Source organism: Stigmatopora nigra, chromosome 2 (genome assembly GCF_051989575.1).
Source record: "Stigmatopora nigra isolate UIUO_SnigA chromosome 2, RoL_Snig_1.1, whole genome shotgun sequence".
Lineage (NCBI taxonomy): Eukaryota > Metazoa > Chordata > Actinopteri > Syngnathiformes > Syngnathidae > Stigmatopora > Stigmatopora nigra.
This window is the reverse complement of record NC_135509.1, coordinates 16,677,412-16,692,445: the sequence shown is the minus strand read 5'-3', so window position 1 is coordinate 16,692,445 and position 15,034 is coordinate 16,677,412. Positions and strand designations below refer to the sequence as shown.

The following is a 15,034-nucleotide window of genomic DNA, read 5'->3' as shown; positions in this document are numbered from 1 at the left end:
CCCCTCAAATCACCAGTTGAATTTTTGGACTCGTGCTCCCTCGACAAGGTCGTTGAGCTTTTTCCCACTGGACAAAGATAAACAAGACAGATGCTCACAAGGTGAGGCAAAGGAGAGAGGAGCAAAGATGAGCCTGAAATCTTAGCAACCAAGCTCTGTGGCAGCACGAGCACACTGGCAGTCAAGCCCTTTGCTACTCCAACAGCAACAGTGACAAGCTGTATCTCACACACATGCTCCTTTTCTGACCTTCAACCACACGGTGTTGCAAAGACACCAGCATGAACTGTCAAGAGGGACTCACACGTGCGCACTATATCATGATAATCCCCCGCAATCCAGGCTACTGTCATGGAGGTATGAAAGCCAGCCAAGGACATGTGAGAACTGACACCAAACCAGAACAAATAAACCGCACCATAAGTTTTTCCCTCACTGCAGGAACTGAGAGAAAGGAAGAGTGAAGATAGAGGAATAAAAAAAAAAAATGGAGTGAGAGAGGGGAGAAAAGTTACAGAGGGTTTTGAGAGTAGAAAAGTCCACAGCACGCGGCCTAGAGTGTGCCTTGCATGCAACTCGTTCCCACCCACAGACCAAGTCTCCAATGTGCTTCGCTGGCTCGGTCACGGTGGAGAAAGTTGCGGCTGACACATAAAGTCTCACACAAGAGAGAGGATAAATAGGAAACAGATCACAATAATAACATATTATCACTGCACATAACAGCAAGCATTAATACAGCAAAATAGGAATGGATCCAGGAAAAAATGGCTACAGAAAAAAAATCATGAACTAGTTAAAAGAAATTGAGCACAATAGGGAAGTTAGACATGAAGTCTACATACCCAATGGTTTTTATACCTTTTCACTGTATATCTTTTTACAGCCATAAGAAAAACAGATGTATCTCTCAGTTCTACGAAAAGGGCCACTCAGACTGTTTGACATCGCTTTAAGAACTAACACTAAAATATGAAGAGATGCCATCTGTTGGAAATCTAATGAGGACATATTTGTATACGTGAGAGATTGTAGCCTATTTAAAAAAAAGACAGTAGTGACAGTCTGAATGCTGCCTTCTACAGACCAACTTCAGACTAACTTCTAAAATCTGTGGATACATAGTTACTATTAGTTCATGCGTCAGACGGAGAATAGGACTTCAACGTTAGATTCCACAAGAAGAAGAACAATTACCCGAGTGGCATCTTGGCAAGCCTTCAGCCTGTAAATACCTCAAAGGGTGTCAAGAAACATGTTGACATAGTTTATTCAGTGTATAGTTAGTTGATTTATAACCTAAGCAATTATGAGCTAACTTGCTCAATATACTCCCTTGGTGGTATCCTTGTTCATAATGCTGAAATTCCAGACAAATCTGCCAAGACAGTCCAAAACATGTTTTTTGTTCTTTGTAAAAAAACAAATAAAATCCCTAACATGCGTTGTTTTGAAATATAGGAACCCCAATTAGAAGCGGAAAGCCTGCATTACGGGTGAAGAAAATACATGCTTAAATGAAAAAATAGTCCGGATCTTGGTTTCCATTGCTTTAAATCCTCTAATTATTCAGGGTATATTTCTCTTAAAGTTATTACCATGCAAAGTAAACATTAATACTGTAAACTATTTGATTGGACATAAGAAAAGCATTGTCAACAAGCCTGCCAAATTTAAAATCAGCCATAATAATTACTAGGTATAATGGAAAAAAAGCTTCAAGCTGAGGACAAATAAGGCTTCCGTGTCAGATCTCAAATGTTGTATGCCTGTCCGCCGACGCGGGTCAAACAATGCACCACTCAAATACCAAAGTCAATCAACTACCTCTACTCATATAACACAGAGAAGAATGAATGCCATCTTTTCTAACTTGTTTCCTGTCTCTGTATATATGTGTGGATAAGCATCACTCGGCCATACGTTCAGATCACTTCATTCCTACTTCTACACCAGAAAGGCTTAGTGCACACGTGTTCACAGTCAGAGGCATCTTCATCTCAGCAAGTCTCACTCCCACCTTCATGCCAGCATGGGGTTGAGGTGAACCAGAAGTCTCAGATGGTGTTAAATTTGGCTCCACCTTCAATATGTGTGGCTCTCTGAGGGGTGCGTATCGCCCATTACTTGTCGGTACCTCCAAAAGGAAACCAAAAAAGTCAGGGACACATTTGCAGATTATAAGGAGATTGCAATGCATCCATTACTCGGCATAGTTGCAGGATTCCCAGCAACATTGGATTGTGGCTCAGTCTATTTCACCTTGTGTTATTACACAAAACCCAAATGACACAAAACACCTGAGAAAAGATGTATTTTGTGGGATAAACGGCTGGCATCATGTGAGCATAGCTTTATGGGGAAGTAGTTTAAAGTTAGTGTTCTAAAGTTGGCGGATATGCCGGAAACCCAGGTTTTCAATGACAACTTTAAATACGCTCTTTAAATTGCCTAGAAAATCTGTGTCAGTATATTCACATTTCAATTATCTACAAATAAATTTTATGTACGCTGAAGAAAAAAAAATCATGAAAATAACTTTGCAGGATCTGCCAAGCATTTACAATTGGAAAACTGGTTTAGATAGATCGTGAAGACATTTCTTCTTTAAAAGGTACAGCTGTAAAGGAAAGAAGTGCTAGCTGTCCAAAAGCATGATGCCAAGGATAAATATAGATGTTCAGGATTAATAAATAAAGATATAAAACAAATGAATATGTCCAACCATTCTTTCATTTCCACTAGCAGTTTCTGTAAATGGGGTGGCCTGGCGGGTGAGTGGTTAGCCCGTCAGACTCACGGTGGGGGACATGGGTTCAAATTCAGGTTCTGACATTTATGTGTGGAGTTTGCATGTTCTCCGTGGGCCTTCGTGGGTTTTCCCCCGGTACTCTGGTTTCCTCCCACATTCCAAAGACATGATTGGGATGCCGATTGGACTCTCTAAATTGCCCCGAGGTTTAGAGTGTGAGCGTGAATGGTTGTTTGTCTCCTTGTGCTTTGTGATTGGCTGTCTGCCAATCCAGGGTAAGCCCTGCCTCTGGCCCGAAGTCAGCTGGGAGACGCTCCAGCACCCCACACAACCCATAAGATGATAAAGCGGTTAAGAAAATGAGATGAGAGGAGTTTCCCTGAATGATTATTTTAAGTAATGTGAATCCTCGAGAAAAGCAAACAAACTTGTAAAACTAAAAACATTATTGATGAGAAACATGTATTAATACATACATGTACATAATTTTAGCAGAGCTACATGGAGTAGAGGTATAGTCCCAAAAATGCTGATTCGTTCAAAAAACACAAATGGGTCATTCAATTTTCCGCTTTCGTTCTCAACAGATGCAACAGTCCCCTCACACTTAGCTAAGGAAATGATCAGTGACTGCTAAATGAAGCAAAGGCCAGCTGAACATAAACACACCACCAATTATTACATCACTGTGGAAAATGCATGAAGCACCTCCAAAGGTGCAGACCCCTAAGTTGGCAAGTAATTTCACACCAAGGAATGACTGCAGTGCAGTATATATACTAGGAAGTTTTTACAAGATTCCATCTCAACACGTCAAATGAATATTTATTTGCGTGATTAACAAGTTGAAAATAAACTACGGCCTCCCAGTTCCCTCTATTGGCTAACTTGGAACCTACAGGCAACAATAGGTCCACATTTAATTAATTTAATTAATCAGACAAGCGACAAAACAAAATCAAGTTTGCGCCAACGCACTAACAGGCTGAAGGCTGTGTGTGCATCAACTCAACTGGCTAACTTATAACAGACACAATATGTCTGCAAGTAATTAATCAGCTCTAATACAAAAATAAAAAGGGGGAACTCAGGATGGGAACCACGCAGGAAGAAATTTGAAGCATCAACCTCAAAACTAGGAAAACAAGTGAAGCACTTCTGACCACACAGGAAAAAAAATGTGATCTTTAAATGCATATTAAACTCACGTTGTTTTTGTGGAAACTGAGTGGCGACTTGACAAGCCTTCAGTCTGTAACAAATGAAACTATATCTGAGAATCATCATTCACTTTCGATGGTTCAAATTTAAACCAGTTACAAATATTCATGTCAGTTATGGGAAATCAAACATGTATCACTCCCTTGTCTAGTCTAGTTGTCTAGTAGTGACATGTTAAGTGGGTTCTTCAATGGAGCCTGAATCACACGTGTTCATTTTAACCACAAAACACAGATATTTGTAAGACAGCATATATGTTTATAGTGTTGGTGCTTTAATTTATCTACAATTGCTACAGTGCTTACACAAAGGCTTAATAAACACAAACAAACTTGGCAATCCCAGCCAATTGAAAGAGGTCTTTCAAAAGAACATCAAGCGCCATACATGAAACATGTCTGTGGATTACGCCTGGAGTGCTCTGATTTGATTTTTTTCTTATTCCAATTTCTTATTCCAAGCCTTTTTCTCTTCACAGCTACTCTGTTACATTATTTCCATCATGACATTTAGTTGTAAATAAGGAAAAGTGCTTGTCTAATAAATCCCATGCCTCCTTATTTTCCAGGTTCATTTCAGTGATGGTAAATATCCTAGCCATGTGAGATTAGACTCTGTGGCACAACATACAGAATCCCAGATGATTTTTCATCTCCACGACAGGTTATTCCACCATCTCAGATATGGAAACACACATAGTGTAGTGCTAAGTTTTATCCTGGAAAACTGTCCATTGCTGCCATTATTACAGAAACCAAATGGCACATGTTGTATACATTGGCACATGGTGAATATATCTTGATTTGAGGTTGGATCAGTAGTGTAAAATGTGGATTGATGCATGCAAGGTTGCCAACACCAAGAAAAAAAATTAAATAAGGGACAGCATATTTACTGAGGCCGTCGTCCAATATCAGTCACCCTTTGTTTTTGTTTTTTTGTTTGTTTTTTATTCCACTTTATTTTTAGCCAACCCTGAATTAATTAGGTCCATATTTGAATGCACTGAAGAAAACGTGTAATGATTTTCAAAAATTATCTGCTGCATTATTTTTTTGGTCATCTATGGTTCCATAATGTCTTCCAGTTATCTTCATGACAATCAACAGTAACTCCACCAATGAAATGGCAGGATTTTGTATTGTCATACTTGTATGCTCATTGGTAAAAAAAGCAGAAGTGGCAGGGGAATTCATTTGCCTGCATATTCTTACAAGGCACCATACCAATATTCAGTCAGTCCTTCTAAAACTTGAAAACTATTTTCATATTTCATATGGGTCAAAGGACATCCCTAGAATGCAGGATGATTCCATTTTTCAAGAGGCAGTGGGAAACCATATGTACATCCTTATGTCACAAACGGGAGTTGGGGTAAATGACCATGGGTTTCTTTTCTTCTGGTTTTGTTGTGTTTTTTGACAATGGTGATTTAGTATTTTGGGAGGAAATGTATAGAGGAAAGAAATTCCAAGCAATATTTGCGTTTTTGATATCCAGCCAACAAAAATATACCATAATAATTTAAAATATTTACATTTATTGCGTAAAGACTGTCACAGGAGATTTCCCATAATCTCTTGCTCCGCAAATAAACCATAAAAACTCAAAGTAAAACTCTTCAGCATCTGCTTTTTGAAAGGAGCCATGAGGGAGTTTCCGCTTTCTCTTGGTTACATAAACAACAAAGCTTTAAGTTCCAAAATCCTTTAACAGTACAGCTACTGCCTGGCCACTATGAGAAAGTGCTTCCGCCCTGAACTGCTTTGCCTTAGTAGGCAGCACGGTACCATTCAAAATACCCCCACAAATGAGTGCTATTGATTTCACGATGCACACTCAAGAATAAGAAAGTGGTCACTGTACATATTTTAAAGCAATACATAACAAAAAAATGTAATGATGACGATACTATGAATATAAGGTTCACTTTCAAAAGTCGTGTAACTAAGCTCTTCATGTTGAGCAGTGTATTTACATTTTTCCACCGATTCCTATTGCAATGGCTAGCTAGCAATTTAGGGCAATTACTGTTTTAAAGGATGTCTTAAAGGGCTATATAAAGACCTTATGGGAAAATGTAAATATGAAACAAATACATGTTACTTTGAAAACGCAGCCTACGAGAAGATCACATCTTGTTAAACATATGTATATTTTCAACCAAGAAATAGGGTTTAATTTGAGAGCCATTGGGAAAGTACGTTTTTCCCTACATGCAAGCCAAACGCAATTTATTGTGTGCGTGTCTGCTCACGTGTGCGTGGTGCTATGAGCAAAATATGAAATGCTCTACCTGATGAGCTTTAAAGGCAGACAAACACATCTTTCTTGGTAAAAAAAAAGTCAAAAGATACAAAAGCCTTCCCACATTTGGGCCTAAAACCCATCCAAATCCCTGTAAACCCCTACTGGACTTATCTTTAAAGGCCAAATGTTTTCCTTTCTTAACTTCTGATGGCTAATTACTCTGGCAGTGCTCAGAAGGAACTGCTGGGTGGCTCTGAGCCCAGTTTCCACTGCATTCAAATTTCCACAACTCCTTCTCTTGTGCTCTTTTTGCAACCTCCGTTCTTTGCATCCTCTTCTCCTGACCTAATCCAGAGTTACGAAACTTCCTCCCTCTCTTTCTGCTCTATCACCGATAGTATTTAGTCTGTATTTCTCCACTTCTATGTATTACTCTCTCCTCCTCTTCTGTTTTATTTTAGGTCTCTTTTCAACCTCTCTCAGTTTTCTATCAGTCTCTTATCAACCTCTCTCAATCAACCCGTTGTGAAGCAGCCACTCGAGGTTTTTGCTGGATGGGATTCACCGTCCGGGAAATATCAAGACGTTAAATTGGGTTCCAAACCAGAACTTAAACGGCCTTACATTTTGATGTATACATCTCACCAGTAGCTATTTAGAGTCACAGTATGAGTCTGACACAATATCCAGTATGCCAAAAAGACACTTTCAAAACAGAACCGTGATAAAATCTCGGGGGATCAATGAGCAAGCACCAGGGTTAATTCACATCTCAAATTGATTCCACGTAGCGTTACTCAAACGAACTTGTATAACCCATCAACTTTACAAATGAGCACACATGCACAGAAAAACACTTGTGAAAAACATTTGGACATTCAAATATTAACGAGGTGAGGCCTTCTCTTTCTTCATATTTTTTCAATGCATACTAAACGGCAAAGGCAGTGTCAATTAGCAGAGAGGGCATAATTCAGTTGTGGGTAATGAAGGAACACACTGCAGTCCATCAGGCCTTATGAATCAAAGAAGCTATTGGGGTCATCACTTTGTTGATGAGCTCTTAAGTTTTCAAGCCACATTGAAAGCTTCTCACCTCTAGTTGAGTACAGCCAAATAAAATTATTGATTAGAATAAGCTGTCAAATACAGCAAAAAAAAAATCATTTTGAGTCTTATTAAAATGTTAAGGAACCCATTAAAATGCACAGCATTACATTCACGCACTGCAGTTGGTGGAAAGAAGTGGAAGTATGGATTAAATATAAAAACAACACCGTAGGGCAAAGCAGCGATAAAGACTGTGTACATTTGGGGGGATGTACTCATGTGCATCCATGTCTGCTTCCTGTTAGGTGTGATTTAGTATTCAATACCAAAGCACAAACAACTTTCTTGAAAAAGGACTTGAAACATACCGTGTCTTTTGGTCTTTGGCGAATTAGTTGAGTCGAAGGTCAAAACTGGAACTGGAAGAAAGAAAAAAGGAATATGTTATGCAGCTGTAGCTGGTCCTTGCCAATATACTGGGTCATCCTTAGGACATCTACAGCAAACTACAGTACCTATTCTCTCCACTGTAAAGTAAAATATTTATTTGAACTCTTAGATGGAAAGGAAATGGCATGCAATATGTCATTTCAAGTCAACAAACTTAATTACTATGCATGGATGAACATTCTTGTTGAGATATTCAAATAACAATCAGTTAAACCCAACGCATCAAGAGTTTTCTCAGAACAACTAGAAGAGAAAGCATTGGTTTTGTACTTCCCAGGCCAATGTAGGTGAATGTTTTCAATTAAAATCTGCTCCACTCGTACAAAAGGAGAATATTCTACAAATAACCATTGACAATGACATGACCTCAAAACCCGAGTGATCTTAAATACCAGCAACAAATCTGAAGAAGCCTTAAAAATAGGAGATGTCAGAATACATGTACATATTTAACCTTTGGACTGAAATGTTTTTGGAGTCCAAATGGATGGACTTATTCTTTCTTTTAAGTGGAGTCAGCAGTCTGACAGACAGTACAGCCGCCAATTTGGCAAATCTATCTTTTGAAATCGATAGGATAGCTGTTTTGTTTCCATTGCATTTTAATATTGACAACAGCCTGTTAGTCATATTTTGACATGTAAACAGCTTGTTAGTCATACTTTGACATGTACCAGTAATGAGGAAATTTAAGGTTGACTGAATTTGTAATAATCAAAGTATGTCTGCTGCAGATGATTATTTAAATTTTCCTTCTTTGCCTTCAACAAAAGCAAGGTTTAAAATAATATTTGCTTAAGAATAAAAGTTATCAACAGAAGAAATATTATTCAAAGAACAAAAAAGTTGCGAGGCAGATGGTGAATGATGGCATGTCTGCACCACAGTACTGAAATCAGGGGTTCCATCCAGGGTCTAGTCTTGTGTGGTCTTTGCCCGTTTCCTTATACCGATGAGGGCTTTTTTCCCCCTATCTCCAGTTCCACCACAAAAAGTGGTAGTGGTACAAAATATCCATAGATGTGATTGTATGTCTGAAAGGCTGGAAACTACGATGTAGTTCAGGATCAAAACATTCTCTGGCTCCTACTCAGTTGAGAGGCTCCAGCACTTTCATTAGATAAGTGGTATCGATGAAAGATTGATGGGTTAAAAACATATATCAAAGTATCCCTTGGGACTATCATTTACAAGGCTACTTGTGGAATATTGCAAGAAATAAATTTTCAGTAAATAGCAGACAATTGCACAAGTCCTTCTGACCCAATTCATTGGCGAACCGCAAGTAATTTGGTCTGAGTCTAAAGCAAGTTCCAAATCTTTCCTGTTGTGGGAAAGTTGAGTCACATCGCGATCGATGTGCTGAGCACCAATGATGTCAGGTTAGCTATTAGCAAATGTGCAGGTTTAACTAAATAATTGCATCCAGCTGCACACAAAGTTTGATGTTATAGTTTTTCAGGTTTAATTGTAGTATCGCTTGCCTTGGCTATTCTAGAGTTATTGCTTCCCAAGTCAAGTCGAGGTGAGTCTTGAGTCATTACCACCTAAGTATCGGACCCCTCTTGCTCCAAGTGAGTCAAGTCCAAGTCTGTGCTATTTTCCTTCAAGTCCAGGTGGAGTTGCAAGTCATTAAATTTGCAACTAGAGTCAACTCTCGTCTGATTCCTCGTGTCGCGAGTCCAATTGTTTGGTATATTTGATACTACCTTGTCATACTGTGTAGCATTTGTTAAGAAACGTGAAATTATTGCTGCTAGGTTCAAACAGTTGCAAACATTGAATGTCAAATTAAGATACATGAAGTGCTTCACTCAGCAGTGTCAAGTGAGGGGCACGTGTCTGAACTTATAGTCAACATCTACGAACAGATGTATTATAACATCCACAGAGCTAAACACCAGACAAAGCCCGTGCGTTGCTCTTTAGACTTGGAAAGACTTGAGAGATGGGGATGGGAATCTGTGTGAAAGATTGCATCTACTCCAAAACCACTGTGCATGGAGTCTTGGAGCAATGCACACGTGAAATACGCTATTGAAAGCATTCCAGTCTTTTATTGGATCAGGACAGTTCTGTTACAGAAATAAATTCATGAGGTTGGCACGCGTTACACCTTTTGACTCACCACATTGTTTGCAGCCATTTTGTCCGTTACCTCTTTGGGGATGTACAAAATAGATGTATGCCAAAGAACGCGTGGCATTGTTTCTCGGTGTTTCCCAGTTCTTCACAAATTTGATCAATTTGATTTAATAAGGTTGGAAGGCATCTTTCCAGGAGTAAGCAAAACCTGGAGCTTAAACAACTACTTGGCCTTGTGCTGCTGTTAGTTTTCCTCTCCAGTGTCGAAGGTTTTCTGCCAAGATGGACGAGTGCTTGGCCACTGGTTTCAATTTTTTTATTACAACCACACATAGCCAGTCTTTTTTCTGCTCGGTTTCATAACTTCTACCCGGACAGTATTGTTTCCATTGACACAAAAGCAAACGTTAAGAGTCAGTAATAAGCCAGCTACATGCTGATATGTGCCACATATTGCTGCATTTTGTAACAGCACATGAAATCCAAATAAAAAGATGGAATGTTACCAATGTGAACGCCAGTCAAGGGTTTGACATTCTACAATCTAAATGATGTACTATACAACCCGTGGCTCAGTACAAAAAAATAGTGTCATGTTCTTAGCTTTTTATAAATTTGTTGCCACAATCAAAGTCTATGATAGGAAACAAGTTTTTTTGTTGCCTTGTAAGACAAAGAGTGGTGACGATAAATTGCTCACAGTTGCTCACTCACATGAGATCCATTTAACTTGGTTGGCTAAGAGTCTGGTCTGGCCTGTGTATGCTGGCCTCGTAATGTGGAAAGTATGGAAATGAATGTGCTACAACAATTGACATCTGACATAGTTTGATGTCTGATGAAGGACAGAACCGGACAACTATGAGATTAGTATAAACTCAACGTGTCAAGTGAAAAACATTGTGATGCTAGATGGCAAACAGAACTTAATAATTGTAGTCTTTATATGTCACTCCGTCACTTAATGTCAAAGATACGATCAGGCTGTGTTTGAGTTTCAGGGAAAAAACAATGTGTTCATTGACTGTGGACCATGTTGCTAATAGTTCAGATAAGCCATGCTGGACAGAGCTGATTGCAAAGGCATGTTAAAGCCATCGTAGACATTTTTTTTAGGGGGAATCCACTTTCATACAATTATGTCCCATGTCTTTTTTCAGCCAACAGTATGAATTAACAATTAAGTAAAGGTACTTGCTCCCTTTCTTCTTGTACTTCATATATACGTATTTATAATCTATAAACTGTATATCGATTTCTGTGCCCATGTCAAATGTCAATCAATGTGCTCAAGAAAATTATGCATATAATTTTCACAAAAATACATTCTCATTTCACATATGCGAAACCTAATAAAACCCATCTTAAGTTTCCCATCTAATGCATAGAGAGAACATTTTCTTAATTCAGTTTGAAAGAAAATGCTTTTTTTCAACTGTTTCGTATTCCTCATCCAGTTTTCAGTCAAAGTAAAAAGTGATAAGGATTATTTTGTGTTAAACAAGGTGTGCTTAACTGTTGACGCAGGAATGTATGCCATCTCAGAGGGAAGTATAGGCCTTTGGTTTTGTGGTTGGACTGCGTTCAGATCAGGCGTCAGAGAACGTGCCATGTGTCAAAAACAATGCATTTCAATTGCAGTGTGTTGTGAGGTTAGGTTTTGTGGTTGGCAAAATGTATAGTGCAGAGTTAACTGCCAAAAGGATAACTGTGGAAGTGGTGAATTGTATTTTTAATGAGAAAAAGACTACACGCATCTATACATACAGCAACGAACATCAATGTGAGGAAAAAAGGTAGCTCTCTCGCAAAGGTCTGATTGGATACAGTATATTGCTACCCTAATATGAAATTAACCAAACCATCCATTAAGTGGCCTCAGAGTTGAAGATTTGGGGAACCCTGGTATTTTGGCTATGTACAAATAAGAGCCACTGGTCCTTTCTTTCAAAGCTGACAGATGCAAGCTAGTGAGATTCTCACTGGCAACGCAGGCTTGCAAAGAGCAGTCCAACAACACCTTTACTACATCTTATAAGACAGGTGACACGTGGTTAAAGTAACCAAATACTCTCTGTTTAGTCAAAATGCGCATGATGTTCTCAAGATTTAACAAAAAGACATTTACGTACATTTTATAAGAAAGTGGCCTACCGAGTTAGCCAAAGAGGGGACCATAAAAATACAAAATTGAAATAACACAGGTCAGCTATCCATCTTTAGTAGCTGAACAAGCCGCTGCCATAACCAAGCACAGAAAAAGTGGAATTGAAAAGGGTTGGTTGTTTCTTGAATGAAAATACAGAAAACGACATGTGTCAATTATAATGCAAAAAGTAATCTGATCATTATACATATATTATATGTAAAAAGAAAATTAATTAAATTGTATCTTTTTTTTCATTCAAATATGTTAACTCTGATAATTCACTATGTTGACCACTATACACACAAACAATAATTTACTCACCACATGTATCGATCGTATTGATCTTGAATTTCTGACCCTTGGTTATTGTATTGTTTCATTATCAGTGTAATGAAGGACAACAGGTAAATCTTGGATGGAATATCCAGATAATAAAACAAAAATCTCACAAACACAAGCATGTGGCTTTTGACTCTGGGAGTAAATAACTCCAGTTGTCACAAATGGGTGTTTATCTGGTCTAGCTCCAGTTGGCAGCAATACAAAGACACACACATACATACATACACACACTACAGGCTAGCTTTCATCCCTTTCCACATGCCGCTTGCACACAAGCAATAGAAAATAGAGTTAGACAACATCTTAACTTCATTTACACTTTCAAAGATTACAAGAAAATGTGTGCCATACTGTGTTGTTTAAATTCTCTGTACAGAATATTGCAACATGTGTGTCATAATTTAACTCAGTGTCAGAGGGTATCAGTGAAATGAATTATAAATGTGTCCCTAATGTGCCTTCTTTTCCTGGAGGAGACAGCAGGAAAAATGTACAAGCGGGCATCCAACTTCATGTTGATTTTCCAGTGCAAACACTCAATAAACCTGTCTGAAACTTAAAGGCAATCACTTGGTGCATGTGGATGTGTGCGGCTGTGGGTGTCAGTGTATGTGCGTGTGTCAAACGTGAATACATACAGTACACACATTCACATAGGCTTTTGGATCACCAGGCAATTGGGAAAGGGGTTTAGTGAGGGAGACTGGCAAAACAACATTTTCCAGCTATGCTAATTGGCATACTTTTACGTGGACAGGAATGCTATGATAACATCCACCTCTATTCCCTAAGGGGGCCTTGATCCTATAGGCGTTTACTGGGTCAGGGAATTTTGCTCTGGATGAAAGCCAGGGAAAAAGCCCACATTATGGATATAAAAAGGGGGATGCTTACCCCATTTTGAGGGCCACTGGCAAAATTATGAAACAAAGGAAGACTAGTCATTTTGTAAGATGTCAGAATCCTTTGACACTGTGTGAGGGTCCAGAAATATTGGGGAAGGTTGTTCTGTTCTGGGACAAAATGGAGCCCTGTCTATATAGGTGATGGTCACAGATGTATACGATTGATGGGGTGGTGATGAGAGAATAAGATGTTGGGGAACAGATACGCATTCAAAATGGTTCCTGTAAGAGAGGCCGATGGGGGGACTTTAGGCCCCGTCATTATCTTAACTCTCTGTCCAGGACCAAGGAAGAGGAATTAAAGGAAGCTCATAAGGCAAAGTGAACAGTCAAATTATGTCACCGACCATTGGATTATTTAATGTGAGCCAATTTGTGCACTATCTATAAACCTGTGATAAACATTCTATTCAATTAGTTCTGTTTCCAGGTTGTGCAACACTTAATTTTACGCCTGGTAGGGTAGCTAAACATCATGGAATATTGTACTACAAAACATATTTAAACCAATGAGCAAAGACCTCTCTTTACGGCTCACTGATTGGTCAAATTGTTTGTGGTAAGTACAGTGTCAAGAAAAAAAAGAATATGTGAAGAGACATGGAATCATGGTGGAATAAATACTTTTCTGTCCAAATTGACACCCTTCCGTTGCCATGGTGGGGCCTTGGTTGCATTTACAGTAATTTGGAGACTGAGTGGCATAGAAACGTGATGAGACACAGAAGCTTATGGTGTACTTAAGATGATTTAGTTGCCCAAATTATGGGGTGGGTTTCAAACACATGACTTGGCACATAAAATGAAGGAGATGGAGTAAGTCATTATTTCAAATGAGTTAAATCAACCACTCTATTTAAAAGTAATCGTGTACCCACCTCTTGCCCAGCACAAGGGGTGTGGCGATGCCAAAATGTAGTAGAAAAGTTGTACGAAACTAATGAAAGAAAATCTATGATAACTTAAGTGATTCACACATAATGCCGTCAACAACTTTACAACACTGCATGTACAACTGCTATGCAAATTATATTCTTGAGGATTAATAGTGTTATCGTGAAACCACTCATTTATTCTTGGACTTCTTTTTAGTAGTGCGGTCAGAAAAGAATTCAATAAATCAAAAAGAAAAAAAATAATTCAGGGAATCCCTTAGCACATAGTTGGGTGGGTTAGGCTGCAGTACCCCTCGCGAGAGGATAAGTGGTATGGAAAATAAATGAATCAGAATCGCTCAATATACGTCCACTCCAACAGACCCTGACAGAGAAGTCCCCCAATCCAAGATGTCCGCCTGTACCTTACGCCACCAAATCCGCCTTTGAATATATTGCTTCATATATGGGATATGTACTGCTTACCTATACAACTTTAATTTCCTGCATAAGAAGGGCCCAATAGTTTACAATGGGTTTTAAACCAGATGAAAGAGAGGACAAAACTAGAGTGATATTATAAGATTTTTCTGTTCACTGCTCGCAGGAAGTAATTTTTTTAAAACTGGCAGTTGGTCTGAGATTTGACACCAAGTCATTTTTGAATGTAAAAAAACTCCAACTAGTTAATCTTTGCCTGGGAATCCAACAGGCTTTACATTTGCCAAAATAAAATTAGGGAACAAAGAAACATGGCTTTCAGCATAAAACAAAAGTGTCTTAGTTATTTATTGGAACGTTTTAAGAACTAAGCACTGTTATAATATCATCCATTTGCCTGTCTCTGGGAAAGAGAAGTTACGATAACAGTTAAGGATAGAGAGCAGACATCAATCATGTTTACAAGATATTTACAAAGTATTTTGTATTCAAAGGGAGCCAAATAGAAAAACCA

The 15,034-nt window shown here is 38.6% G+C and overlaps 1 long non-coding RNA gene across 1 annotated transcript in view; it reads right to left on the bottom strand.

Moving 5' to 3' along the window:
• Positions 1–7,626: 7,626 nt before the first annotated feature.
• The window catches only part of LOC144193407 (uncharacterized), a 28,590-nt gene continuing 21,182 nt past the window's right edge, over positions 7,627–15,034 (bottom strand). Inside the window, exon 3 of the long non-coding RNA XR_013325748.1 lies at positions 7,627–7,692. This is a non-coding gene — a long non-coding RNA (uncharacterized LOC144193407). The remainder of the gene's footprint in view (positions 7,693–15,034) is intronic.